The following is a 27,740-nucleotide window of genomic DNA, read 5'->3' on the forward strand; positions in this document are numbered from 1 at the left end:
ACACACACACACACACACACACACACACACACACACACACACACACACACACACACACACACACACACACACACACCTATAACAAACATATACGTGCGCACACGCACACATAAACACGAATAGGCTACATAGCTGCACACGCACATACACCTACACATAAACACACACGAGAGAGAGAGAGAGAGGGGGGGGGAGATACCTAATGGCAGGGATGGTCATACGCTCGTTTATGTTTGTCACCGAAGCATAACACTCCTCCTATCTCTCCCTCCCTGTCTCCACCCTCTACTGTCCCCTCCACATTCTCCTCTCCATTATCTCCATTGTTCCTCTTTCGGAGAAGCCTCCACCCTCTCCTTCTCTCCCACATTCCCCCCCACTTCCTCCTTTCTTCCGTCTTCCATTCTCTTCTCCACTTCTTTCTTCCTTCTTCCATTCTCTTCTCTCCCTCTCCACTCACTTCTGGGCCTCCCATCCCCTCTCTCTTCACTCTCTCCCTTCCACAGTCCTCTACTCCCCTCCTCCACATTCCCTTCTCCACTTTATTCTCCTCGTCTCTCCACTGCCTTCATCCTGTACTCCCTCCCTACTTTCCTCTCTCCACCCTCCACCACCACCTCTTCCCCGTTTTCCACACTGCTTCCACCCTCTCGTTTACCCACTTTTCTACTTTATGTCCATTTTTCTCCTCCTCCTCCTCCCCTTCCCCTCCTCCCTCCTCCTCCTCCTCCTCTTCCTCTTCCCCCTCCTCCCCCTCATTTTCTGCGAGCACTAGCACTGCATTTCCTCTTCTTTATCTACTCTTTTCCATATTCACATGTTCTTCGCTCACTTATTTCTTTCTCTCTCTCTCTCGCTCTCTCTCTCTCACACACACACACACACACACACACACACACACACACACACACACACACACACACACACACACACACACACACACACACACACACACACACACACACACACACACACACACACACACACACACACACACACACACACACACCCTCGTACTCTTCCTGTCATTTTCTCTCTTTCTCACCGTCTTTGTTCTCCCTCTCTTTGCATTTCAGATCTTTCAAAATATTCCCTTCGATTTTTCCCATTCCCTCATTGGGCTCATTCTTTCTCCTTTTTGCTTTTCCTTCTCTCCATTTTTTACACCCCAATTGTTTTTCCTTTCTCTCCATTTCCTTCGTCTTTCTCTTGGTTTCATTGTTGGTTCTCTTCCTTTTTCCGTTTCTTTCTCGTTATTCTCTCTCTCTCTCTCTCTCTCTCTCTCTCTCTCTCTCTCTCTCTCTCTCTCTCTCTCTCACACACACACACACACACACACACACACACACACACACACACACACACACACACACACACACACATTCTTATTTCGTCTCTTTCATTTCTTCAACTTTGCTTGTCATTACGTCAACTGTTTCTCGGTCCCTCCTTTCTGTAATTTTTGCTTCACTTTCCTCATTTCTATTATTTCTATGTATTTTTTCCGGATTTTATTTTTCTCTTCCCTTCCTCTCACTTATTAAAAACTCATTCTCATTTTTCTCTTTTTTCAACAACATTTTCTTATACATTTTCTCACTTTCGTTTTTCTCACACTGCCTCGATCTTTATGTTCTGCCTCACTCACTTCTCACAGGATTTCTTTTTCATTCTGTTCTTTTTCCTTTTATTTTATTCTTTCAGATGGTTTATTTCTTCTAGATTTTCCTTCTCAATTTTATGTTCCTTTCCCAAGTATGGTTTCCAGTTCTTTATTCTCTGCTGTTTTATTCCTCTTTCTCTTCTCCCCTACACTTTCTCCCTCTTCACCATGTGCCTTCCTCTCTCTCCACCTTGCCTTTCTTCCTCCTCTCTCATTGTCTTTCCTCCTTTTGCTCCTCCCACTCTCCCTCTCCATTTGCTCTCCATCTCATTCTTCTCCGTCGCCCCATTCTTCCTTCCTCTCCTTTTGTCTCTGTCATTTTCATTTTCTGTCCTTTCTCCCCCTTTCCCTCCCCCTCCTGTCATTAGCTCCCCCCCCCTTTCCCTTTCCTTCCTTTCTCCATCATCTTTCCCTCCTCCCCTTCTCCCTTGCATTCCCTTTTCTTCCTACTCCCATTCTCCCTTGCATTCTGTTTCCTTCCTCCTCCCCCTTTTCTTCCATGCATTCTCTTTCTTCCTTCCTATCCTTCTTCTCCCTTTCATTCCCTTTCCTCCTCCCCCCTCCCCTCGCTTCCTCCTCCCCCCCTCCCCTCGCATCCCTTTTTCTGTCCTTCCTTCTCTCCTCCCACCCCAACCCCCCTTCCCAATGATATCAGACTGTCTTCATTAGCGTTACGACGGGTGGAAATGTCTCCCCCCCCCCTCTCTCTCTCTCTCTCCGCTTCTCTTCTGTTCCCCTCTCCCCCGCCCATTCCTCCATCTTTTCTGTTCCCTTCACTTGCTTTTTCGCTCTTTCTTTGTCTTCATCATCCGTTCTCTCGCCTCATTTCAAGTGCCATCCCTTTTCTCCCTGCCTCCTTCCATTCCCTCCCTCTTCCTTCATATCGGGTCGTTGCCTCTCCTCCTCTTCCTTTCTTTATCGCTCTTTCGACCTTGCCTCATGAAACCGATTTTAGTTTTCAGTTTGTATTGTTTCATTTTGTTGTGATTTATTTAACCTTGTGGTGTGTGTGTGTGTGTGTGTGTGTGTGTGTGTGTGTGTGTGTGTGTTTAAGGATTCATATGTTTTAACCACTGAATAAGATGACGTTTTACATAATATGGTTCTTGTCATTCTACATATTTCTCTTAGTTTATGTTAGGAGTTTCGTCTGCTAGTTTATGTTAGGAGTGGCGTCTGCTAGTTAACAATTCACAAACCCTCTTCAGTAACCCCTTTGTTATAATAGGTCTTCCCTTAGCTGAGTATAATCGGCCGTAGTGGCGGTTCATGTTAACTGACTTCCTGCCTACATCTTTTCACGTAATTATATCTCATCTTCCTACTCCCCCTGCTCCTCCTCCTCCTCCTCCTCTTCTCATTTTTTCACTACCCCCTTCTCTCATATTCCTACTCGTCCTGCTGTCACATTTTTCTTCTAGCCTCCTTTCCTCTGCGTTTCCTCCTCTGCCCTCCTCATTTTCCTCCGTTACCCAGTCGTACTCACATTTTTCCCCTCCTACTTACTTCCTCCTCTCAGTATTTTCTTCTTTCTCCTCTCTATCTCGTTGTTCTCCTCCCCTTTCATTTTCTTTACGTAACTGTTTCCTCCTCTCAATAATAAACTTACTTCAAGGATTTTGTAATTAAATCTCTAGGTTTGCATCTCTATAAAGGCTAGTAATAATCCGTTAGAAATTTTGGCCAAGTTTGGAGATACTATTGAAAACCTGCAGTATTTCTAGCGATGCCTTAGGATTGTTTTTTTCCCATCAAACTACATTGTAATCTCATCACTGTGATGGGTTCCCATACTGAGCTGAATAAAATCACATGGCGGCAGGAAGAATGAAATAGTGAAATTATCATAAAAGAAAATGGACTAGTGGATTTTTTTGACATTTTTTTTTATAGGCCTATTGAAACGATAGCTCCTCTATTTAAATCTTGCCATCACCAGGAGCTTTTCTTCAGCGTCAGATTTCTTGTAGTGACATGTTCAGGAGTATGATCCATTAACTTTTTGCCTACGATTACGGCCTTTTATTATATTCATACTACCAGCAGACGATGTTAGTCAGTTGAGGAAAAGGCCTCTCGTGGTGAAGGGGTTAAGTCAGGGAGGTCCTTTTGCAGATAGATTAAATCATGTGTAGATAGGAAAAGTAAATAAGGTGCGATTTATTCTTGCTACCTTGAGACGATTTTGTTTATGTCTTTTGCTAACCTCTCCAGCTCGGGAAGTCTGTCTTGAGCTTCTGAAATCGTCTCGGGGCAACAGGGATAGGACAAGTTAGGCATCCTCGTAGTGAAGGTGTTGACACGTTTTCAGAACAAGCTTAGCCGCGTGTGACTTTGCTTTGGTAACAGTAGTGTACCGCCTTATCTTCTTCCTCACCATTTCCTCCTCCTGTTCTTCCTCCCCGCTCACCTCTACCTCGTTCTTCATCTCCCCTTCTCTGTTATTTCTCTTTCTCTTCCTCCACCTTCCTTCTTCATCCTCCCTCCCTCCCTCCCTCCCTTCCTCCTCCTCCTCCTCCTCCTCCTCCTCCTCCTCCTTTTTCCTTGCCAAAGATCATCGAAAATCAACACAGTTCAAGCTCTTTTTCTCTTTTTTTTTTCCCTGGCACGACGGGGAAACTTGGGAGTGTGATCCAAAGTTTTTTATGAGTTTTTTATGTAGTGTGTGTGTGTGTGTGTGTGTGTGTGTGTGTGTGTGTGTGTGTGTGTGTGTGTGTGTGTGTGTAGGACTGGTGAGTTTGAGGAGTAGAGAGCCTACATGATATACAGTCCTTGTAACTTCAGTAGAACGGTTATCATATTAACCTTCCCTACAAAATCAGGGTAGTAAGGACCAGGAGAGCTGTTGGTACTTCTTTCCTTTTTAGCTCACTGCTTTACTAGAAACTCTTCACCCCTTTCCATCTCTCTTACCACTTTTCACTCTCCTTTTCCAGCCCCTCTCTTTCGTCGTTCTCTTTTTTTTTTTTTTTTTTTTATATACTCTTCCCCGTCTTTCTCGCCTCTTAAGCCCGCCCTTTTTCTGCCTTATTGTCACTTCCTTCTTCTTTTCTCCTTTTCTTTCTCCCACCTTTCGTATCTTCTTTTCCTCTCCCCTTTCCCCATTTTCTCCCCCAATTTCCACTCCTTCCATTTTCCCCCCTTATTTTCCTTCCTCTCCTTCCCAAGCTCTTCCTTTCTTCTCTTCCTTCCCCTTTGCATCTCTTCACTTACCCTTCTCTCTGTTCCCCTTACCCTCTTCTCCCAGCTATCCCCTTTCCTTTGCCTTCTGGTTCCTCCGCTCCCCTCCTCCTCCCCTCTCCTCCCCTCCTCCTCTATTCTCTCCCTCCCTTGCAGTGTATAATGGCATTTTCCTTGTCGCACTCCTCTACCTGATGTCATTTGTCTCCATTTTCTCCACCCCTCCTTCAATCACTTCCCCCTGCCTTATCCCCGCCCCGCTCTCTCTCTCTCTCTCTCTCTCTCTCTCTCTCTCTCTCTCTCTCTCTCTCTCTCTCTCTCTCTCTCTCTGCTAAGAGGATGTATTTAGAATATACTAGATATTAGATATACACTCAACTTTTCTGCATCCTCTCGTCCTTTATTATTGATGAAATGCTTGCAAGGCTCGTTCAGAATGAGGCATTGAAAATCATAACCTGATTTCCCTGCATACAAATTCTGGATATGCAACAGGAGTTCAGCCTTATTAGTTTAAGTGATGGTGGCAGTGAAGTTAATGCCTTCCTTGGTATTAAAATATTCAGATATAACGAGCAAATCCCTGCGCTGATTCCTTGCATACTTTCCTCTCAAGAGGTATCCATTTATCACACTGATTTGCGACAACTGCAGCTCAGCCCCAGATGCACAGTGTCTGAGATCGGTGGCAAGTGGAGCAGCAACTGTACTTCCCTTCCCCGTGGCAAATATCCCCATTCAGTGTTGTCATAGGCACCCTAGCAGGGCTGTATGATCTGATGAGGTTTAGCTCGGGGATTAATCCTTTTTTTCACTGGAGCAGGTGCAAGTGGTGTAACTGTGGGAAGTGTTATAGGTGCCGTAAGAAGCTTCCTTGCACCTCTTCCATAACGATTTATTTTGCTTAGTACACATTAACCGTCTCTTGTATGGTTTTATTTCGTTTAATATTAACATAATTTGCATATACCTTACAAGAGAGGACGTGCAGAATGAATCGATACTGATGAGGTATTACGAAATCACCAAAGTCACTTACAATATGACCTTGTGTTAGTGTGATGGCATCTGGTACGTAGTGGCGTGCATCGGTAACTGGGCCACATCACTCCTAAATCGAATGTAATGCTGTATATTTTTTTAATAGTGTATTAAGTACTATTCTCACAACCATCTTGATCTGTCCTCGGTTCTTTACATCACAGTTATAATTGAAACCAGGTGTTGGCGTTGCTGAGGGTCAAAATTCACCGACACTTCCTTGCCTGCTGTCATAGTGGACGGGTGTTGCTTGAAATACAGTATTTTTATGTGACATCAAAACGAAACACACACACACACACACACACACACACACACACACACACACACACACACACACACACACACACACACACACACACACACACACACACACACACACACACACACACACACACACACACACACACACACACACACACACACACACACACACACACACACACACACACACACACACACACACACACACACACACACGAGAGAGAGAGAGAGAGAAGAGAAGATACTGGCTGACGTTTGGGAAGGAACAAGAAATATGGAAGGTAGAACAATATTCTTGTATGGGTTGTTGGCGATCCTTTGCTAGTGACAGTACAACCAAACTTTTAGTAAGGGTGTCAGAGTCCACATAATATGAATTCCGTCTCATATTGACCATCTTATTCAGGATCTTATTCAGGGTCCGGAGACTTGAGTTATAACCCTCTCTTATCCATCGACAGGTTGAAGACAGTCACAAGAGGAGAAAATACACTGGTCAGATGATAGAGCAAAATAAACTGTGATGATGTGTAGGAACTCTCACAGTTATGGTTCGTCAGATAGTCAACACACTCGCTGTTGTCAGTATTGCCCAGTTGTGTTGTCAGTACTGCCCGGTTTAGATTGCACTGTTAATATCTTTGCCGCGAAACAGAGCATATAACTGTAGGTTCCCAATACAAACTGCACGAGCATAATTACTTTCACCCATTTTGGTATTATGGAATGTGTTTTGTAATGGCATAGTAATTTAGAAGCCTCTCTATTACGATTTGCAGAGTTATATTTTAGCATTGTGCTGGTATACTTAGTGATCTTAGCAGACTCAAGACTTTTCCGAATGCAAGTCGCTAAGAGTTGTCATGTACAGTAATGGCCTGGTTTTTCAAATATTTCTCAGTCAGACTTTAATTTTCCGTCGTCTGTATGTTCTCTGTGTTTCAGTCCTCTGTTTCATATCTCTCCGTCACTCTCCCCTCCCACTGTCCGTCTTACATTCTCCCCTCTCCATGTCTCATTCCCTCGCTTTTCCCTGCTGTCTCACTCTTTTCTCTTACTGTATTCCTTTGTATTCTTCTCTCACTTCATCTTTCTAGCCAGCTCCTCTTTCAGTCTTTCTGTTTCTTTATCACTGTATCATTCTTTCTCACAGTATCTTTTTGTTTTCTCTCTGTATTCTTTGTCACTGCGTCACCTTCACGTTCTTCTCTCCCTCTCCCTCTTCCTTTCAAAAGCTGTATTGAAGGGATGAGTTCGCCGATCTAGTTGTTTTTATAGTGAAGTGTTGCGAAAGAGATAGCAATTCCATTTACTCTCTCTCTCTCTCTCTCTCTCTCTCTCTCTCTCTCTCTCTCTCGAGTCGGTCCCAATTTCCTTTTGTCACTGGCTTCTTGGTCCTTTCTTCTCTCTCTCCCCTCAACCCCTCCTCTTTCTCTTCCTTTTCTCCACCTCTTCTTCCTCTTTCTTGCGTATCCCTTCCCTTTTTCTCTTCCGTAATACCTGTTTTTGCGTCAAAGCTCTTTCCTTTTTTCTCAAGTATTTTTCTTCTTTCACCTTTATTTTTCTTTTCTTCTTCCTCTTCCATGTCGCCTTCTCTCCTTCCTCTTCCTTGTCTTCTCTTTTTCCTCGTCCATTTTCACCATCCCTTTTTTTTCTTTCTTTCCTCTCTCCCTAGCCTTCCTCTTTCCTGCTCCTCGCTCCTCTTCAATTTTCCTCTCAACTCTTGTCTTGTCTTTTCTTTTCTTGTATTCCATTCTTCCCAAACTCCTCCTTTTCTTTCTTCTCTCCGTTTTCACCCTTTCCCCTCAGTCTCTTCATCCTGCCTCGGCTGTCCTCCTATCTCTCTTATTCTTCTTCATCCTTTCGTTTCACATCATCATTACATCATCGTCGTCGTCGTCGTCGTCGTCACACTTCTAACCCTCTTCCTCATTAATACATGGGGTGGGAGGGATACGGAAATAGGAACAGGAAGGCACAAAAGTTGGGAAGCTATCAACAGTCATTTTCCTTTTTACCTTCCTCTCATTCGACCCTTGCCCTCTTTCCCCCGCTCTGTTATCTTTCCTCACATTCCTTTCTTCTCTTCCCCAGTTCTTCTTCCCTTACCTTTTTCATCTTCACCGTACACTATTTCCCTCCTTCCCTTCCCCCACCCCCTCCCATCTGTGTTCTTTTCTCTCTTCCTTCATCGTTTCCTTCCTTTCTTCCTTCCTTCTTTACACTCCTTCCCCTTTTCCTACTTATTTTTCCCCTGTCCTCCTCCCCCCCCTCGCCTAACCCTATTTCTCCTCCGTGTTCCTTGCTCCCGTGATCTTTCCGTGTTCCTTCGTCCCTCCTTCCTGTATGTCCTGCTTTACTTCCTGCCTCCCTTCCTCGTCGCCCAGTTCTTATCCATTCCTTTTCTTTGTTTCCTTTTACTTCCTCATCCATTTATGTTTCTCTCCTCCCTCTTTTGCACCCTTCGTTTTGTTTTTCATTATTTTATCCAGAAATTAAATCCAAAATTAACTCCTTCTGTCCTTAATGACACGATAACTTTATTAACCTTAGGAAAGGCTTCTTGCAATGCAGGTCTAAGGAAGGATATACAAGTATCTAACTTCAGGCTGAATGAGTCTCTCCGAAGGTGAAGGAAGTTTTTGACGGTAACAGGAATACGTCGCCGGAATGAAATGGTTTAGAAACAGCTGGAGATATATAATCTTACATTTCAGTGAGTCGCCCTTGCCTCACAGGCTGTTATTGTTCCGTTCTCAGTCCACAAGGTGCCTTCACTGCCATGACGTAATTCTTATTATATTCAGACTTAGACTACCACCAGACGATTTTACACGAGCGTCTGAAGTAGTGAAGGGATTAACAGAAGTTGTAGTTAACCCCTTCAGTTCGAACAGTTTGTCCCTTAATGAGTAAAATCGTCTGAAGATAGCAAGACTAGGATGAGACTATACGCAACTGGACTGAAGGGGTTAGAAACTTATCGTCGAGTTACACAGAGAGACTGCGTGAGAAAGTTGAGGTAGATGGCTTGGGAGAGGTAGTGGTGAAACAGATTATAGTAAAGTTAGCAAAAAGAAAACAATAAACTGAATGGGAAAAAGTGTCAGTTGCCGTGCCTCAGGGATTTGCTCTTGAATATCTTTTACGAATTTCAAAAACAGTATAGACCTTGATGTTAGCAGTGGTAATGAAAAAAAAAAATGGTTATTTTTAAAGTAGAAAGAATAAGTGGTATCAGCATACTAAGCTACGGGAAGCGACAGATCAGAAAACTAACATACTGTACATTCATTAAATAGATGAGGTAGGAATCATTAGTTCTTTTACAAAGGGTCTTGGATTTCTAAATGGTAAGAACTAACCTAGATAACAGGCCATTAGTGTACAGTCGGCATCACCTTTCGTCGCCCCTGCAGCTTTTCTGTCGATGGACTTTGCCAATCATTGTGGTGAATCAGCAGCACCCGGCACTGATGACTTACTGGCCACAGATCAGTGTCATCAATGTCATTTGCCGCGAATGAACACTGGTTTCCAGAATCCATGACGAGAGAAGCAGAAGAGGCGACATGACTTACGATGTTAACTGCCTCATAAAGAAAATAGAATATGTGGATTTTATATGTAAAAGTGAGAGTAACGGACTGCTTGTTTTATACTTTGAAATATCTTGTTTAGATCAGACCACTTTTAAACTTTGTGGTGCTATTCTGGTTATTTTATAGTCGGCTGATTATACTCATACTGTAAATCACTCTTAGTGTCCAGAGAAGAGTTGTCAAGATACAACATGCCTTTATAAATATCCTAAACTTACTAGGATAGGCTTGACCGTAATGAATTTGCTTCTCACGGAAAATCAAATAGTAAGGAGAGACTTAACAGAGGAGACAGAAAGAATAAGGGTCGTTAAGAGAGTATGAATAATGACGTACAAGGTCTGAACGCACACATGCTGCTCAAAATTAAATCAGTATCACTAGGTACGCAGTGGTTTAGTAACAGAGAAGTGGCTGGGTGGAATAAGCTGCTTACCCGCATAGTACCTGCCAGTGTCGGTGAAAGCAACACGGATTAATTTGATATACGGTTAAGTAACAGATTTAGTAGAGGGTGTCTGGGCAGCCAGTAAGGCCACTTGCCCAGTTTGATTAATGCTTGCAGGGCCAAGGAAAGGCAGCATTTGTACCAGATTATTGCCACTCATTTCCGCTACAAGGTTGACGCAAGTAGAATTATGTTTCCTGATTCACTCTAAGTCATTTTCCCGCCCTGCAAGGTATTCCTTAACACTTTTTCGTGGTGGCATTGTTAAAAGTGTTTGGTAGGCAGGTGGGTTTTGTTTTGCTATTCTCGCCTCATTCACGTAATTAGTTTCGCACCTTTATTGACACGAGCAGTCTCCTGTGGGCCTACTACAGTTATCGCCTTTTCTTATGTTCTTAAGTATCCTTTAGCATTCTCATTTTGCTTCCTTCCTTCCTTCCCTGCTTCCACCCTCCGAAAGTTTATTACAGAGTGGTGGGGAACAGAGGGAAGTGTTGAAGTAATCTTCCATCCTTCCTTCCCTCACTGCCTTCCTCTGTCATTCTTCCTCCCTTCTTCCTTCCTCCCTTCCAGAGTCACAACGGAGTGATGAACAGAGACTTGTTTTGGATGATTGGCCTTCCACCATTATCACAGCAAAGTTGCCCTCTTTATTTCCCTACCTCTTTCCTTCCTTGTTCCTTCCCAGTCTTAGTTCCTTCCTCTCCTTCTTTTCTTCCCTCTTTCCTGCTTACTTCCCTCCCTCCCTCTCTTCGTTCCTCTCCTTCTTTTCTTCCCTTCTTCCATCTTTCTTCCCGCCCTCCCTCTCTCCCTCCTTCCTCCCGTCTCTCCTGCCTTTCTCCTGAAGCTCATTACGCGGTGGTGGAGAACAGAGACGTGTTAGGGCGATTTGCCTTGCAGAGGCTCTTTGATTTGCAACTTGCTCAAGTGTGCCAGTTGCTCAGAGAGAGAGAGAGAGAGAGGGGGGGGGATTGAGAAGCGGGAGGGTTCAAGGGTGCAAGAGTGTAAGAGATTACAAAGAAGTACAAAGGAAAGCAAATGGCAACACCCTCTTCTTCCTTTAGTTTATTCGCTAATCTGTAAGTATAAGACAAGGATAGCAAGCGTGTGTGTGTGTGTGTGTGTGTGTGTGTGTGTTAGAGAGAGAGAGAGAGAGAGAGAGAGAGAGAGAGAGAGAGAGAGAGAGAGAGAGAGAGACTGTTAGGGAAGGGGTGGTATGAGACAGAGTGAGAGCCTGTGATAGGAGCGATGATTGTGAGAGTGAGAAGTGTGTGAGAAAGGGTGATGTGTGTGGAAGAGCCAGTTTGAGAGTGAGGATTTGTGACAGTGAGGATTGTGTGAGTAAGGAAAGTGTGAGAATGAGGATATTTGAGTGGGGAATGTGTGAGAAAGTGGTAAATGCATGAGAATGAGGATTGCGTGTGTGTGTGTGTGTGTGTGTGTGTGAGAGAGAGAGAGAGAGAGAGAGAGAGAGAGAGAGAGAGGAGTTTGGTGAAGAATATGGAAAGTAGTAAGAACGATTGAGTAGGATGTTTGATCTGACTGACTACTTGTAAGAAGGCGAGTTGGAGAGGTTTGAGAAAGCGCGGAAGCCGTATGAGTACGTCGGAGTTAGAGCAGTTCTCAGGAGTATATGATGTAATAAAGAATTAGTTATTTATTCTCTCTCTCTCTCTCTCACCTTGGGATGGAGTGGTTGGGTTCAAGGCAAATGGAACTTTGGAAATAAGTTTGGTTTATGAGAGGACGAGATGGAACCCAGAGGAAGTGAGAAATCATCAGCAGCATTATCCTCATTCCTCGTTTTTACTCTTCCGTCTCTCTCCTTCTCCTCCCCCTTCTTCTTCCTCACACACTCCGGCCTCATCATCATAATCATATTATTTCTCTCCGTTCTCTTCCTCGCCTCTTCTTTTCGCTTCTTATTCCTCCATCATCATCGTCATCATCAATCATCATTATCATCATCATCAGTCATCATCATCATCATGTCATCAGTCATCATCATCATCATCTTGGTCGTGGTATTGACATTTGTCGTCATCATCATGTGGGTCACGGTATTGGTCATTATCATCATCGTCATCAGCTCTCTTCCTCCTCTCCATTCCTCTCCTCTTCTCTTCTCTCCTCTCCTCTCCTCTCCTCTCCTCTCCTCTCCTCCATTCCCCACACTTCTGCCTTCTCATCCCCTTCAGTTAATGCACCCTCTCCACCTCCACTTCTTCCACCTCCTTCTCCCTCTTTGTTCACTTTCCTTTCGTCTTCGTCCTGTTCTCTCACCAGCATATTCTCTCCTTTTCATCCTTCTCCTCCTCCTCCTCCTCCTCCTCCCTTCCTTCATCGTGTCCTTTCACTCTCTACATTTTTCTTTCTTCCCTTCACCGCCTCTTCTTTCGTCTTTTCGTTCTCCTTTTGTTCCTTTCTTCATTCTGCATCGTTTTTTCTCATTTCTCATTCTCATCTGTCTCCATTCTTCCATATCTTACCCTTCATTCCTCCACTTCCTCCTGTCTGTCCTTCATTTTCATGCTCCCCCTTCCTCCCACTTTTTTTTTTTTTCATTTTCTCTCATCTCCTCTTCACCCACATTTCCAGCTTTTCAGTCCTTTTCCCCACTGACTAATTCTTTTTATTTCTCCGTTTTTTCTGCTCCCCAGTCCCTCCCTCCCTTTCCGCCGCCTCCTCTTCGTTTCAACCCCTCCTGCCCCCATCCATATCCGTCACCTCCTCATTCTCCTTTACCTTCTCCTCGCCCCTCTGCTGTCCCCTTTCCTCTCTCTCCCCATCCCTTCCCTCCCCCCCATCGTTACCACATCCTGTCATTATGTGCTTCAAAAAGAAATAGACCATTTTTCATTTCTTTTCTTTCCTTCCGTCCTTCACTCTTCCTCTTCCTCCTCCTCCACCTCCTCCTCTTCCTTCTTGCGCACTCCTTCCCTTTCTCCTCTCGTCTCTCCTTCCTCATTCTCCTTTTCTCCCTCTTCTTCCTCATTACTCTCTTTTTCCCTACTCTTCTTTTCTTTCTTATTCTTCTCTCCTTCCTCCTCACGTTCCTCATCCTATACTTCCCTCCTCTTTCCTCTTCATTATTCCCACCTTCTTTCTCTTCCATCATATTTTCCTCGTCCGTCTTAGTTTCCATCTCCTCCTCCCCCTCCTCCTCCTCCTCCTCCTCCTCCTCCTCCTCCTCCTCCTCCTCCTCCTCCTCCTCCTCTTCCTCCTCCTCCTCCGCCTCCTGCTTTTTACTCTCATCATGCTCTTTCTGTTTTCATTCTCTTCCCACCCGTTCTTTACTCCTTTTCCTCGTCCTCACTTTCTCCCCCTCTTCCTACTCACTCTCCTCTTCTTCCTCCTCACTTTTCCTTCCCTGTAATTATCTTTAGTTTCTTTTCTTCTTGTATTGCACTCTTCCTGTCGTCTTCTTCATTCTTTTACTTAAAAATCTTCTCGGTTTGCAATATGCCTTTAGATATCCTGTTTTTTCGTATTTTTGTGTGCGCTTATTTACCGATCATCCAACTAATGTCAATCCATCCACCTACTCACCCACCATGTCAATCCACCCACCCACTCACCCACCCACCCATCCATCCATCCATCCATCCATCCATCAGTCTCGTTATTCCAACATATCAATCAGTAACCATCAATTCATCCATCCATCTATCCATCCATCCGTCCGTCAGTTATATCCCTCTCCAGTCATTCGACCAGCCAGCCATTCCCAACCCCCTCTCCAACCCTTTATCCATCCATTCGTATACTGAACCTCGCATCTTGCCATTCCCTCATCATACCATCTTTTCTTTTGTCCACCAGTTTTCCCCTCCCTCCCGTTCCTTTTTCCTTCCTTCACTCCGTCCGTCTGTCAGTCCATTCGTCCTTTCCTCCACCAGTTGATCCCTTCATCACTCTTCCCTTCCTTCCTTTCTCGATCCTTCCCATTCCTGAGTCTATCCAGTTATCTTCCTTCTCTCTTATCTCCTTCATCTTCCCTTCCACTGTTTTTCTCTTCCATCCATCCCTAAACCAACCCATCCATTTATCCATCCATCACCCCTTTCTACATCGCCGATTCTGTCTTCCTTCCTCATTCCTTCCATTTATCTTCTCTCTCGCCCATCCTTTTACCCTTCCTTCCATCAGTCAGTGTTTCTTTTCACCCTCATTTCCTCCCTCCGTTCCTCCCTCCCTCCCTTGTTCATCCATCCATCCCACCCTCACTGGAAACCTCGAGTCAGTAGACATCATTAAACATTTTACATCCATTTTTCACTTTACATTTTTCCACGCATTATGTTCCTTAACCCTTTTTCCAGTCCCTCTTTCGTTCATATTTTTCCTCGTCCTGCTTTCAATACACTTCATTTTTTACTCTCTTTCCTTTTCCTTTCTCAACTATTGTTTGGTTGTATTTTTTCTCGCCTCTTCGTCGGTCTCATTTATCACATTTCCTGTCATCTTCCACTTTCTCTCATGTGTCATTCAGCCATTCCTGTTTTTTCTCTTTCCCTCTCTTCCTGTTTTTCCTTCGTCGGCTCGCTTCCGTTGAGTTTGTTTTTTCACCTCATATTTCCCCTACCTCACTTTGTAAATTGTCTTTTTCCTTTTCGCTTTTTTTTTTTCCATTATCAACGTCATATATCCCCGATCTCTCATTCCCTTCTATTCTTTTCTTCCTCTTCTTTGTTGTAATCCTTGTTTATTCTGTATTTTGTCATCTTTCCATTTCTTTATATTCTTTCAGTTTTCTGCCTCTTTTTTCATTCATCAGTCTTCTTTCCTTTCGATATCTATTCCGAATTGTTTTCTTTCCCACGGGCAGTGTTGCTAGTACCTGCTGGCCCATTGCATTACCTCTGTGTTCTTTTTAATGGTTGAGGGGAATCGTGACTTGGGTGTGGCATTTCACTCTCGACAACTCCAGACGATTTTTCTTTCACCTGGTACCCGTAAAGTATGAGGGTTCGAATCTGAGCGGATGAAGGAGGGTTTGTTCTTGCTAATTCCAGACGATTGTATACAGCTGGAAGAAAACCACGCAACAAGTGGATCTGAAATATGCCTCCTCTTCCACTGTGATTGTAGAACGTAATATGTCCCTTGTTCTCGCTGGCTTCAGGCGATTATAAGATTATGGGAGGCCTCTCGTAGTGGAGGGATTAACTGTAAGAGGGTCCTGACGTGGGAGATTTAGGTGTCTTTAATTCTTGCTTACTCCAGACGATTTTTGGACCTCTGTTGGTGCTCACCTTCCGGGATTACTGGGTTCTGCTTGGTTTTCCTGTCTCGTTTTGTAATTTTCTTTTTTCTTTCTTTTTTTACCTACTTTAGTATTTGACCTCATCAGTACGGTGACGTCTTTTCACCACCTCATATCGATGACGTGTATTAAAATATTTCCACCTCCAGACGATTTTTATTCATTTTAGGAGAGGGTCGTGGCGTGGTGAATGTAGGTGTTTGTTCTCGCTAATTCCAAACGATTTTGTCCATCTTAGGGGCTTTTCCTGGCGAAGGCGTTAAATGGTGGATTCGCGACTTGGTGACTTAGTGGATTATTGCTGGGGTGTATTATTTTTGCCAGTTGCAGATGATTTTATTCAGCCTAGGGGTTTCATGGTGAAGGGGCTAAGTGTGGGAGGGTCGTGACTTGTGGAGGGAGGGGTTGGGTCCTCCTGTAGTGGACGGGGAAATGTTGGGCCAGCGTGAGGAAGAGGAGGGGAAGGGAGAAGGATGGGATGGAAGAATAGGATGTTGGAGGAGGAGGAAGTGAATGTGTGTGTGTGTGTGGGTGGGTGGGTGGGTGGGTGGGTGGGTAGGAGAGGGAGTCGAAGGACAGATTGTGGGAAAGATAGATAGATAAATAGAGGTAGGAAAAGAGAGAGAGAGAGAGAGAGAGAGAGAGAGAGAGAGAGAGAGAGAGAGAGAATACATAAAGTTGTTTTGAGGATCCACGGTGACCGGGGGGAAATTGTGTTCGTCTCCTGAGTTTCACGTGCCTCATCTCCAGGGTGAGAAACTTAGGCCATGTTAGACATTTAAAGGGAATGCTATAGTTCTTTCACGTTAACTTGGCCTAGATTTTCGTCCTTCTGCGGCGAATTTGCGGAGACTAGTGGAAGAAAAAGACGGTGTTATTGCTCTACATCCCTTCCATAACACTTCATCGTGACTAGCATCATATTCAAGATGGAGAGATGTCAGTTTGAGGCCAACTTAAAGGAAAATGAGTATAGTTGTGTATCCTTGTAATATTTGTCTGTGTTTGCTGCCTGATGTCTGGTCCCGATGACATGCAGACTTTAATTTGTATTCTCGTGGGTTAAGCCAGCTTCCTAACACCTCTTCATCAGTGGTTTATTTTCGGATATGGCTGGCTAATATCGTTTTGTACGTTATTTATGCAGAGTATGGTGACATTAGAATGATTAACAAAGAAGAGGACGGCAAGGTGTAATACGATGACGTCAAAAAAAAAAAAATAATAATAATAATACCAATACACCAGTCCTGTATGAGACGGCCCTAGCATGTATTCAATAGGGACGATGGGTGTTAGCGCCGAAATGTTGACATGTAGAGGTGTATGATATGTAGGAGGACTACTGAGCCTTGGGAGCAGACCGTGAGGCCTATGCCTAGAGTCCTGCACATAAAAAAAAAGGGCAAAATAAATCACTTTGGAAGAGATGTTAGGGAGCTTCCTTAACCAACGAGAACACGGGCTGTTGGCATACACAAACATGTCCATTGCAAAACAAACATATCCATTGCAACACATAAGCATATCCACTACAACACATCAGCATAGCCATTGCAACCAAGCATAGCCATTGCAACACAAGCATATCCATTGCAACACAAGCATATTCATTGCAGCGCATAAGCATATCCATTGCAACACGTTAACATATCGTTTGCAACACCAGCTTATAACATGTATCTCTCTACTATGCATACCTCTTCCCTTTTCGTACTTGCCCAGCATGGCAGGAGTTAATTCTGGATACCACTGTCCCTCCATGAAGAAAGGCCAGTCTTGCAACTCATCTTTACATTGACAGTGTATGAGAAGAAATAAATACGTTGAAGGCAGAGATGACGAGATACAATTGGAGATGACAGAAGACGAATGTATTGCTGAAGAGAAAGAGAATATGACAGTGAAATATTAAAATGGAAATGGGAACACAGAACACAAAAAGTTGACAAAAGAAATAAAGAACTGCACAGACAACTAACTGACAGACAGGAAGTAGAAACAGGATGCAGTGAGAAGAACAGAGGGGGGGGGGAGGGAAGGGGAGAAGTGAGGAAAAAGGGAAGAGGAGGGGGGATAAAAGTGGGTGAGAGGTGGTGAAGTGTGTTATGGTTGGCTGAGTGAGAGGGAGTGGAGTGGGATGGGTGTGTGGAAGGAAGGTGAGAGGTGAGGGGTGCAGGGTGAAGGAGGGGGGTGAAGGAGAGAGGGGAGGGGTGATGGAGGGGTGGTTATGGTTGTGGTAAGGGTGTTTTTTTTAATGAGTGTTTGAGAGTCGAGTGTCTGGAAGGAAGAAAGCAAGACCAAGAGCAGCGTTGAGAGTTATTAAGGGAGAAATTATGAATGAGGTTGGCTTGTCGTGAGAAGAGGGGTCCTTACTGAGTGAAGAGATACACTTAAGAGAGGCTTTTGTTCCTCACAGGAAGCGACATCAGGCAGTAGACAGATAGATAGATATAGGTAGATAAACATAGAAATATAGATAGATAGATGGATTCACTGTGTGTGTGTGTGTGTGTGTGTGTGTGTGTGTGTGTGTGTGTGTGTGTGAGAGAGAGAGAGAGAGAGAGAGAGAGAGAGAGAAAGAGACTGCGTATGTGTCATGGTAATGATAAAAGATATGAAGAGGAAGGACGGGAAGATGATGAATAAGATGGTGGAGGAGGAGGAGGAAGAAGAAGAAGAAAAAGAAAAAAAAGGAGAGAGAGAGAGAGAGAGAGAGAGAGAGGGAGGGAGAGAGGGAGGGAGGGAGGGAGGGAGGGAGAGGGCGTAACGAAGACCAACAAGACATCGTGCGGGTGGTCGTGGGAAGTTTGTGCTTGCAAGAACATGGGCGTGAGAAAATACAAAAGGGCATGGGAAAATACAGGAGGCCGTGGGAAAACACAGAAGGGCGTGGGAAGATACAGGAGAGTGTGAGAAAATACAGGAGGGCTTGGGAAAATACTGGAGGGCTTGGGAAAATACAGGAGGGCGTGGAAAAATACAGGTGGGCGTGAGAAAATACAGGAGGGCGTGGAAAAATACAGGTGTGCTCGGGAAAATACAGGAGGGCGTGGAAAAATACAGGAGGGTGTGAGAAAATACAGGAGGGCATGGGAAATTGCAGGAGGGTGTGGGAAAATACAGGTGGGCTTGGGAAAATACAGGAGGGTGTGAGAAAATACAGGTGGGCATGGGAAAACACAGGTGGAGATGGGAAAATACAGGAGGGCGTAGGAAAATACAGGTGGAAATGGGAAGATACAGGAGGGAGAGGGCAAGTACAGGAGGGCATAGGGAAATAGTTTTGGGAAAATACGTTAGTGCTTTGGAAAATGCAGTTGTGGGAAAATACATAAGGGCGTGGGAAAAATGTATACTCGTAGATTAGAGAGTGCAAAATGTATTAAGACATCGGGAAATTTTGTAGGTATGAGTGGGAAAATGAATGATAATAACACATCATGACGCGTGGAAATACATCATGGCGTAGGAGAAATACAATAGTGTGTGGGGCAGTACAGTGGAGAGTTGGAAATTGTTAGGAGTGGGCGTGAGAGGATAAAATGGGGCGTGGGAAAATACATGAAATTATAGTATGATGTGGGAATCTGCATCATGGCGTGGGAGTGGAGGGGCGAATGGCTCTTGTGTACACTCACTGTGGTACGAGGAAGTTTGTTTGGGCTGTGTGTGCTGTGGTGGCCTTTTGTTGGACGCTATTGTTTTACCGGGGTCCGTAAGTGCCAGGGTTTGAGGACGCTTATTTCAACAGCGTGTTAACTTCCTGGACTCTTTATTGTTACTTTATACGGGAGCTATATTCCTTTCTCATCCTTGCAGTGTTCATACTTTTTTACCTTTTTTTCTCCATCCGCCTTTATCCCATTTAATAAGGTGACGTCTTTTTTTTGTTATTCATGCAACCAGACGATGATATTTAACTCAGAAATCTGTAGTGGTGGTCGTGTTACTTAAAGGTGCCTCTAACCTCTACTATTTTAAAGTCTCCCCTGGACGTAGTAAAATCATCTAGTGGTAACAGGAGCAGGGTCAGAAGTTCATTTGGGTGTTAAAATATATTCTGCCTATGGTAAGACTAGTTTATTTAGCACGCGGGAGAGGTCTCGTTGTGAAGGGGGATATTCATTGAAATTCACTTCATTCCGTGGTCCTTTTTTTTTTTTTTTTTCATTACCTTTTCCTTTTATTATATGCATTATTTTCCACTTCTTTCATTTTCCTTCTTTCTCCCTTTTTCTTAGAATGATGACGCCAGTTTTAACTTATTTTTGCTACCCACAAATGAGTTTATACAGCTTAGTAATGATTCATAATAAAAGAATTAGAGAACTCTTTAACCAAGCTCTCCCTTTTGCTGTCACTCTAAAACTGAATAAAATCATCTCAACGCAGCAAGCACGAATAGAAAAGATGTTATCACACTGAAGTGGTTGATCGGAAGCACCATTTTCCACGTCTTGTCTCCTCCTATCAATTTATTACCTACGTCAACAAAGTTGGAGGAGGTTATGTATCCACCTATGTTTGTTTGTTTGCCCACACGATATCTTCAAAAGTTCTCAATGAATTTCAGTGAAATTTAGTGGAAGATTGGGCCATGGGCCGAGAAAGAATTGACTAAATTTGGGGGCGGATCCGGATCTTGTGTATCTCGCACAGCATCTCCAAAAGTTCTTAATGAATTTCAGTGAAATTTTGAGAAGGAATGGGCCATGGGTCAAGGAATAGTTGTTAAATTTTGGGCCGGATCTGGATCCTATATATTCCATACAATATCTCCACGGATCCGGATCCGGATCCATTTTAATGGCAATGGCATTTGGCGGGGGTATGTGCCCTCTGAGTGCTTTCTAGTTTTTATATTTATTTCCCCTAACGACCGCCCTCCATCTCTACCAACTGTCATTCCCCCAACCTCTCCTCCCACGTTCACAACTATCTTTTCTTCCTCCTTCTTTCTCCCCTCATCCTTCTTATATCTCTTTCGTCTGTACTTCTTCCACTCTTTCCACTTCTCCACTCCGTCTCCCCTCCCTCTTCTGCACCTCTCCTCCATCGCCTTTCCCTATTCCCTCCCCTTCTTTCCTTCCCTCCTCTTTTCTTTTCACTTCCCCTTATGTGTTTTCTTCCTATAGAGTATAATTTCCTATTTTTCCCCGTTCCTGTCTTTACACTTCTGTGGTAAATGTTGTGAATCGGAGGTGATGGTGGGTGTGGAAGGAGCCATCTGCCACTCATCTATTACCTCATTGTCTTTGGGCAGTGTAGCGATTCAAGGTTGGGTTGTCTGGTCTCTCCTATTTATCCATCTGTTATTTTCCATTCTGTAAAGGAGGCTCCATATTTTGCATACCTGTACTGTAATATGTTATCACATGTAACATATGACCGCCCTTTTCGTCATCACGGTTTTCATCACAGTCACCATCATCACTGCCGTCGATACTGACCATCATTTTCTTAATCATCGCTCCGTTTTCATCATTATTATGTTCATCATCATCATCATCATCATCACATTAACCACATGTCAGTCTGTCCTTCACGTCACTTCCCCATTCTCTTTACTCTCATCTTTTTTATTTCTTGCCCTCTTCACTCATTCTGCCTCTCATACACGCACACTCCATCCTCCCAGGCTTCACCTCTCTCTCTCTCTCTCTCTCTCTCACACACACACACACACACACACACACACACACACACACACACACACACACACACACACACACACACACACACCGTATCCATACCAGTCAGATACTCTCGTACTATCTGATATATTCAGTGTTTTCTTGTTTTTCAAACCACCAATCCTCATTTGGTTAACTCTGGTATTATGCTGAAGACGGTGGCTCAATCGGTAGAGAGGTCGCCTGCAGACCTGCCGGACCCAGGTTTAAATCCCCGCTGAGGCAGGGAACAGTTTAAGGATTTGAATTTAATAAAAAGGCAGACTTTACTAATCTACCAGAAGACCCGCCGACATGTCGTACAAATACCCCCGCTGATACCAATACATTTGTCCTGTATGAGACAGCCCTAGCATGTATTCAATATGGACGGTGGGTGTTAGCGCCGAAGTGGTGACATGTAGAGGTGTATAGTACGTAGAAGGACTGCTGGGCCTTGGGAGCGCTGTGAGTCGGACACACACACACAATATATATATATATATATATATATATATATATATATATATATATATATATATATATATATTGTGATCGAATTTTAATAAAACAAAAACAATTTATTCAGCTAAAGATCTCGTCGTATTGGAGGCTTTAGCAACAATCGCCCCAAGTCCAGTCTGTTAGGTAGCGTTTAGATTATTCTTTATACGACCAGAGTAGTGTATTTAGCTGAAGACACCCCCTCTTTTCAGTCGTCACTTGCCTTACCTTTCTCTTTTTCTACCACCCTTCCCTTTTCCCGTTTTCCTAGTCACCATTTCACCCACATTTCCCCTCATGCTAACTACCTATCCACCTTTGCCATATTTTCATCTGCCTCTTTCCTCACGATAACCACTTTTGCCATGTTAGCTATGCATTTCCTTTAACCACCTTTCCACGTGTTTTAGCCACTTTTCTGTCTGGAAAACCCCTCCAACTTTTTCCATCTCCTCCTTCTCTCACTTGCATTATCCCTCGTCCTGAAGTCTACTCCCACTCTCTCAGTACAACCCCCATCTTCCATTTTTCTTATCTACCTTTCCACTTTTCTTTATAAAAGTTTATCGTGTATTCACTATTTTCTCTACGGAATTTCCCTCACACCTCCTCTCGTCTGCATTTTCTCTACCCCGCCCGCACTCACTTTCGTCCCCGTCCCTTTCAGAACTACTCCCTTTACTCTCCGTCTCGTTACCCCCCTCCTCTTTCTTTCGTTCTCCTCCCACCCCCCAACCCCCACCCCCAGTCTGATAACCCCATCTCCTCCTCTTCGGCTCCAGTTAAAATATAAAATGGGATAGCCAAATTCTATACACTTATGAAGATGTACACTGCACAGCTTCGGGTTTTTAAGGGGCTCCGTGCAGTTCCTCGATACCCCAGACCGAAGTTGTGTCGCTAAAGGCAGTGATTCGGGCAGAGGCGGGCTTATTTGGTGTTATGTATGCACCTCCTTAGTCTGGGGCGGGCTGGGGGGATGGGGATGGTGGGGGAAGGAACGGGGGATGGTGGGACAGGGAGAGGAGATCTGAGGTAAAGAGGTGGAGGGGAGACTGGGAAAATATGAGGGGGAAGAGGAAGATAATATATGGGAAAATATGAAGAGCGGCTTCGGGGTACATGATAGGAGGTAGGACGGAGAGAGGGGAAGCGAAGGGAGATAGATCGGGAGAAATGTGAATATAGGGAGCTGGATGATTTACTGGAAAGACAGAGGGCGAGAAAGGAGAGAGATACGAGGGAAGGAATGCGAGGAAAGTTTGTGAAATAAGACTGGGAGAGAGATATGGGGATGGTGGAAAACGGAATGGAAGAGGAGAGAGAAAGGAGGAAAGATTGTGAAAAAAACTGGGAGGAGAGAGAGAGAGAGAGAGAGAGAGTATGAGACGGCATACTGTGACTGCATGGATTCCAAATCGAGACCATGTTTGAAAACAGCGTGAAAACTTATCCTCAAAAAAGTGACACAGTTTTTGAACCACCCAGATCAGAGGTTTAAGGGAAATAATCGAGTAATTAATTCTCGAGACGTACCTGGTCCTTCAGCTACTTTCAGGTAGCCGTCTCATGTGTTGTCGTAAACATATCTTCCCAGAAGTATACTTGTACTGCGAGATGGTATACTCGGTATTGTCGGTGAACTTAACTATATTTGCAGGTCGTGCAGTACCGCTGATCTTGTTGCAGGTTGTAGACTAAAGCTTCTGAGTGTTTTGACGGCACATCCGACTCTGTGTGTCTTCGTCAGTGTAATTCAGAAGCTTCACTCTACAACCTACATCAGGATCAGGAGTACCGGCCATCCAGGTAATCGTATAGGTGTAGAGGCAGGACACATACCATCTCGCTGTACAACAGTATTAAGAGAGAGAAATAGGCAGTACATGAGATCTTTGAGTCCTTGCTTAATAGCCAGAGTTGTCATGGAAATGTTTGTATGAATATAGTGCAGGCCAAAAACCAGTCACCAAATAGTATCTTTCATCTGATTCGGATCTCCATCTAACATGGTGAGTATGGGGAAGCAGATGTTTACGCGTGGTGAGCATAAATGTACATGGAAAACAAGCTAATGATACAAAATTCAACGTTATTTTGAAATTAACAAAAGCGCTTTCCTAAAAATATACATCTTTATGATATGCAGTTTGGCTTTCGTGAAACGCCGGAGGGAGAAATAGAAGGGGTAGAGGTGGGAAGAGGAGAAGAGATTGGGGAAAAATTTTTGGTGAGAGAGAGGACTGGTACACAAGGCAGAGGATGAGGAGGGAGGGGAAATGCAGGAGAGCATGTGAAGTGTGTGTGTGTGTGTGTGTGTGTGAGAGAGAGAGAGAGAGAGAGAGAGAGAGAGAGAGATGGGCGAAGTAACCTTGGGAGGCAGGGAGACGATATTGTGATCAAGGAGAATGGAAGACGGATGCAGGAAGGGAAAATTCAAGGATGCTGGGTAAAGGAAATGAGTAAATGAGAAAAAAACTGGAAATATGCAGGGGGAAGTGTGAGGAGGGGGAGGGTTGGTTAATGTTGAGAGAGAGAGAGAGAATACAAGAATGTCAGACGAAAAGAAGAGCAGTATGTATGTATGTATGTATGTATGTATTTATGTATGTAAGAAGAAGAATAAAAGGGAAAAAAGACGATGATGAGCAAAGCAGGGAGGAGAACATTAAAGATATATGTAAAGGAATGCAAACCTGTAAACTTTAGAAATGAGGTGTGTAAAGAGCATGGAAAGTTAAGGTGATGGATAAGAGAGTGGGAGAAGGGAGAAAGGAAGAAGAGGAGGAGGCAGAAGAAGAGGGAAAGATAGGGAAAATATGATGCTTGATAGGAAAGAGAGAAGAAAGATGTGAAGGAAGAATAAGAGGGGGAGGGAAAAGAAGGAAGCGAGGAGAAGGAAGAACAGTGAGAAGTGAATTGGTGAGAAGGAGAGGAGGGAAAAGAGAAGAGAAAGAAAAACAGAGGAAGTGAAATGGAGAGAGGGAGAGGAAGGAAAAGAGAAGTGAAGAAAGAAGAGGAAGAGGAAGAAATGTTGAGAGAGGGAGGAGGAAGGAAGGAAGGATGAAGAAGAGAAAGAGGAGGAGAGAGGGCATGCAAAGTTGGACCACAGAAGATGGAGAGGGACGGGGGAGAGATAAGGAAGAACGACGAGGGGGGAGAGAGGGAGAGGCAGTGGAGGAAAGAGGGAGAATGAGGAAAGAAAATGGAGGAACTGAAAGGGAGAGAAGGGACGGGAAGAGAATTAATATCGGCAAGGGAGGAGAGAGGGATAGTGAATGAAGGAACAGAGGGAAATAAAGGGAAGAAGGGGAACATAACGAAGAACGAGAATCGAAGGAGGAGGGGAATAAAAAAAAAAAGAGGAGGAGAAGGAAGAGGAAGAAACAGTCACAGGACCACTAGATAGATGCGGGACCATGTGGACTTAGCTAAATTGAAGCAATAAATAGGGCTTGTCTAGAATGAAGAAACTTGCATGTGAAATTCTGCAGTGAGTGACTGACTGACCGGGCCGCCCCATGAGATGCTCTTTCTATCTAAACAGAAAGGTCTAGAGAGGGAGGAGGAAGGTAAGGGAGATAAGGAGAAACGAAGGGAAGGAATGAGGAGGGAAAGAGATGAGGAGGAAAGAAGAAAAGAAGGAAACTGGAACAAAGGGAAGAGAAGAGAAAATGAATAAAGGAAAAAAGGTAAATGTTGGGGAAAAAAAGAAGTAAAATGGATAGGATGGAAGAAGAGAAAACAGGAAGTGCATGAAGATTTATCGGGAAGAATGAAAAGAAGAAAAAGAACGGAGACTTAGGGAAGGTATAAAAAATATGTGGAAGGAAAAGAAGAATATAAAATGGTAATATAAACTTGAGAGAGAGAGAGAGAGAGAGAGAGAGAGAGAGAGAGAGAGAGAGAGAGAGAGAGAGAGAGAGAGAGAGAGAGAGAGAGAGAGAGAGAGAGAGAGAGAGAGAGAGAGAGAGAGAGAGACCGACCGACCACATAGACCTTGAAATCCTATCCAGGTGACACCGGTGTTAATTTTATGAGCACGACGTATTGTCTTGTTAAATACCCACTTACAAGACGTCGTAAAAGAAAATAGGTTGCTAAGAGTAACGTCTCGCTGGAAGGAAATACTTCAAGGAAACATTGGAACGGTTGAAAATAGAACTTAGAATGGTGCTACGAAGCTTTTGATACGCAAAACATACTATTAAGCGTGCATTAAAACTGCTTTTAATTTTCATGCATTCATTCATGTATATATACCGGTATATATATATTTATTTATTTATTTGTATATATGTATATTAGTTAATCGGGATAAATAAGAACAATTTGCCTTAACTTTGCTTCACTGATCCTGTTTCAAAGCAAATGGGCAGACTGGATATCACAAGGCAATGGGTACATAACAACCTAAAGCCTGACATATAAATGAAAGTTCTACAACCAGTCAGTGCTGAGATTTTAAAGAATATATGGATTTTTTTTTTTACCTTAGTGAATGTGGAAAATGAAAACCGCTCTCGGGGTAAATATATATATATATATATATATATATATCTATATATATATATATATATATATTTAGATATATATATATTTATATAAAACAAAAACTCTGAAACTAATGGAAATACAGCTTCCACAAACTCATGAATTTTCCTTGTTTATGTGTACAACACATTTATACATAACCTATAATTAGATTTAAAAAAAAAACAGCATGCATTCTGAATACAGACACATGATATCAGCTATGAACCAAGGCTTTACCTCCGTCAGCGAAGTTGGAGGTTATGTATTCACCTGTGTTTGTTTGTTTGTTTGTTTGTTTGTTTGTTTGTTTTTATCCACACAATGTCTTCAAAAGTTCTCGATGAACTTCAATAAAATTTTGTGGAAGGGTGGGCCATGGGCCAAAAAAGAATTGGTTAAATCTGGGGGCAGATCCGGATCCGGATCAGGATCCTGCACTGGCAGATGTATGCACTCTCTGAGTGCCTTCTTGTCCTTTGTATATACTGGTATCTTACTTGTTTGGGCTGATCCATGCAAACTTCACATTCTTCTAATGTTTTGCCTTTTTAGGAGAAGGAAATCCAAACTTAACTACATTTTTGAAGCTTTCATGAACTTCTGCTTCTTCAGAAAAATAATTGTATTGCTTTCCATGAAGTTTTTCATCAATGTGAAGAAAACACACTGCTGATTGGTTGTATTTTTTCCTTTGTTGTTTTCTAGATGCAATAAGAAACTTAGGTTTTTTGTTACCGCTTTGGGGATGTCTGTATCCAGGGTAAAAAACCACATATCTATACTGGAGTTGAGCAAGCAGGTCCTGTCTCTTGGTTTTGCTCTTAAGGGCAACTGTCACTGATCACCTGAAACCAAATGAATGCAATGCTTTCAAAGCACCTGAAATGGCATTACTTAAAGAAAAAATGCCAAAAAAGTTAAATGAGCAAAATAAAACCAAAATTTTTCGTTTGATCATAACCTGGCACCAAATCACTGTTGGGCAAATCTGCATACACATAATATGGAGTACAGGTAGGCCTATCACCACATCAAAACTAGAAAAATTAGGCAACAGATAAAAATTGGCAGGGCTGTGTTACTTTTTACCCCAACTTGCCCTATGTTTTTATTTACTTCGATTGACTATATATATATATATATATATATATATATATATATATATATATATATATATATATATATATATATATATATATATATATATATATATATATGTATGTGTGTGTGTGTGTGTTTACATATATGTATATTTCTGTATTTGCATACATATATACAATATATTACGCTTAAATAGGTTATACGGCACACATTTATTTAAGCAGAATGTACTATCCCAGCAGTTGTTAATCTAAGTTTTTCTAAAACATACCTGTGATGGTGCTTTGTGCAACAAATTTGGGGTTTATGCACAATGTCATTTGTAAAGAAGCGCTTTGAAAGTATATTGGTTAATTTTTTTTACCACATTGCTGACGGAAGACTTAAACAAATAGTCTTTCTGTGTCATGGCTAAATAACTTAGGTATTTTGAAACATTCAGTTAAAATGCTTTTAAAGT

Source organism: Coenobita brevimanus, chromosome 29, assembly GCF_032717465.1.
Source record: "Coenobita brevimanus isolate Jiangsu-jjx chromosome 29, ASM3271746v2, whole genome shotgun sequence".
Taxonomy (NCBI): domain Eukaryota; kingdom Metazoa; phylum Arthropoda; class Malacostraca; order Decapoda; family Coenobitidae; genus Coenobita; species Coenobita brevimanus.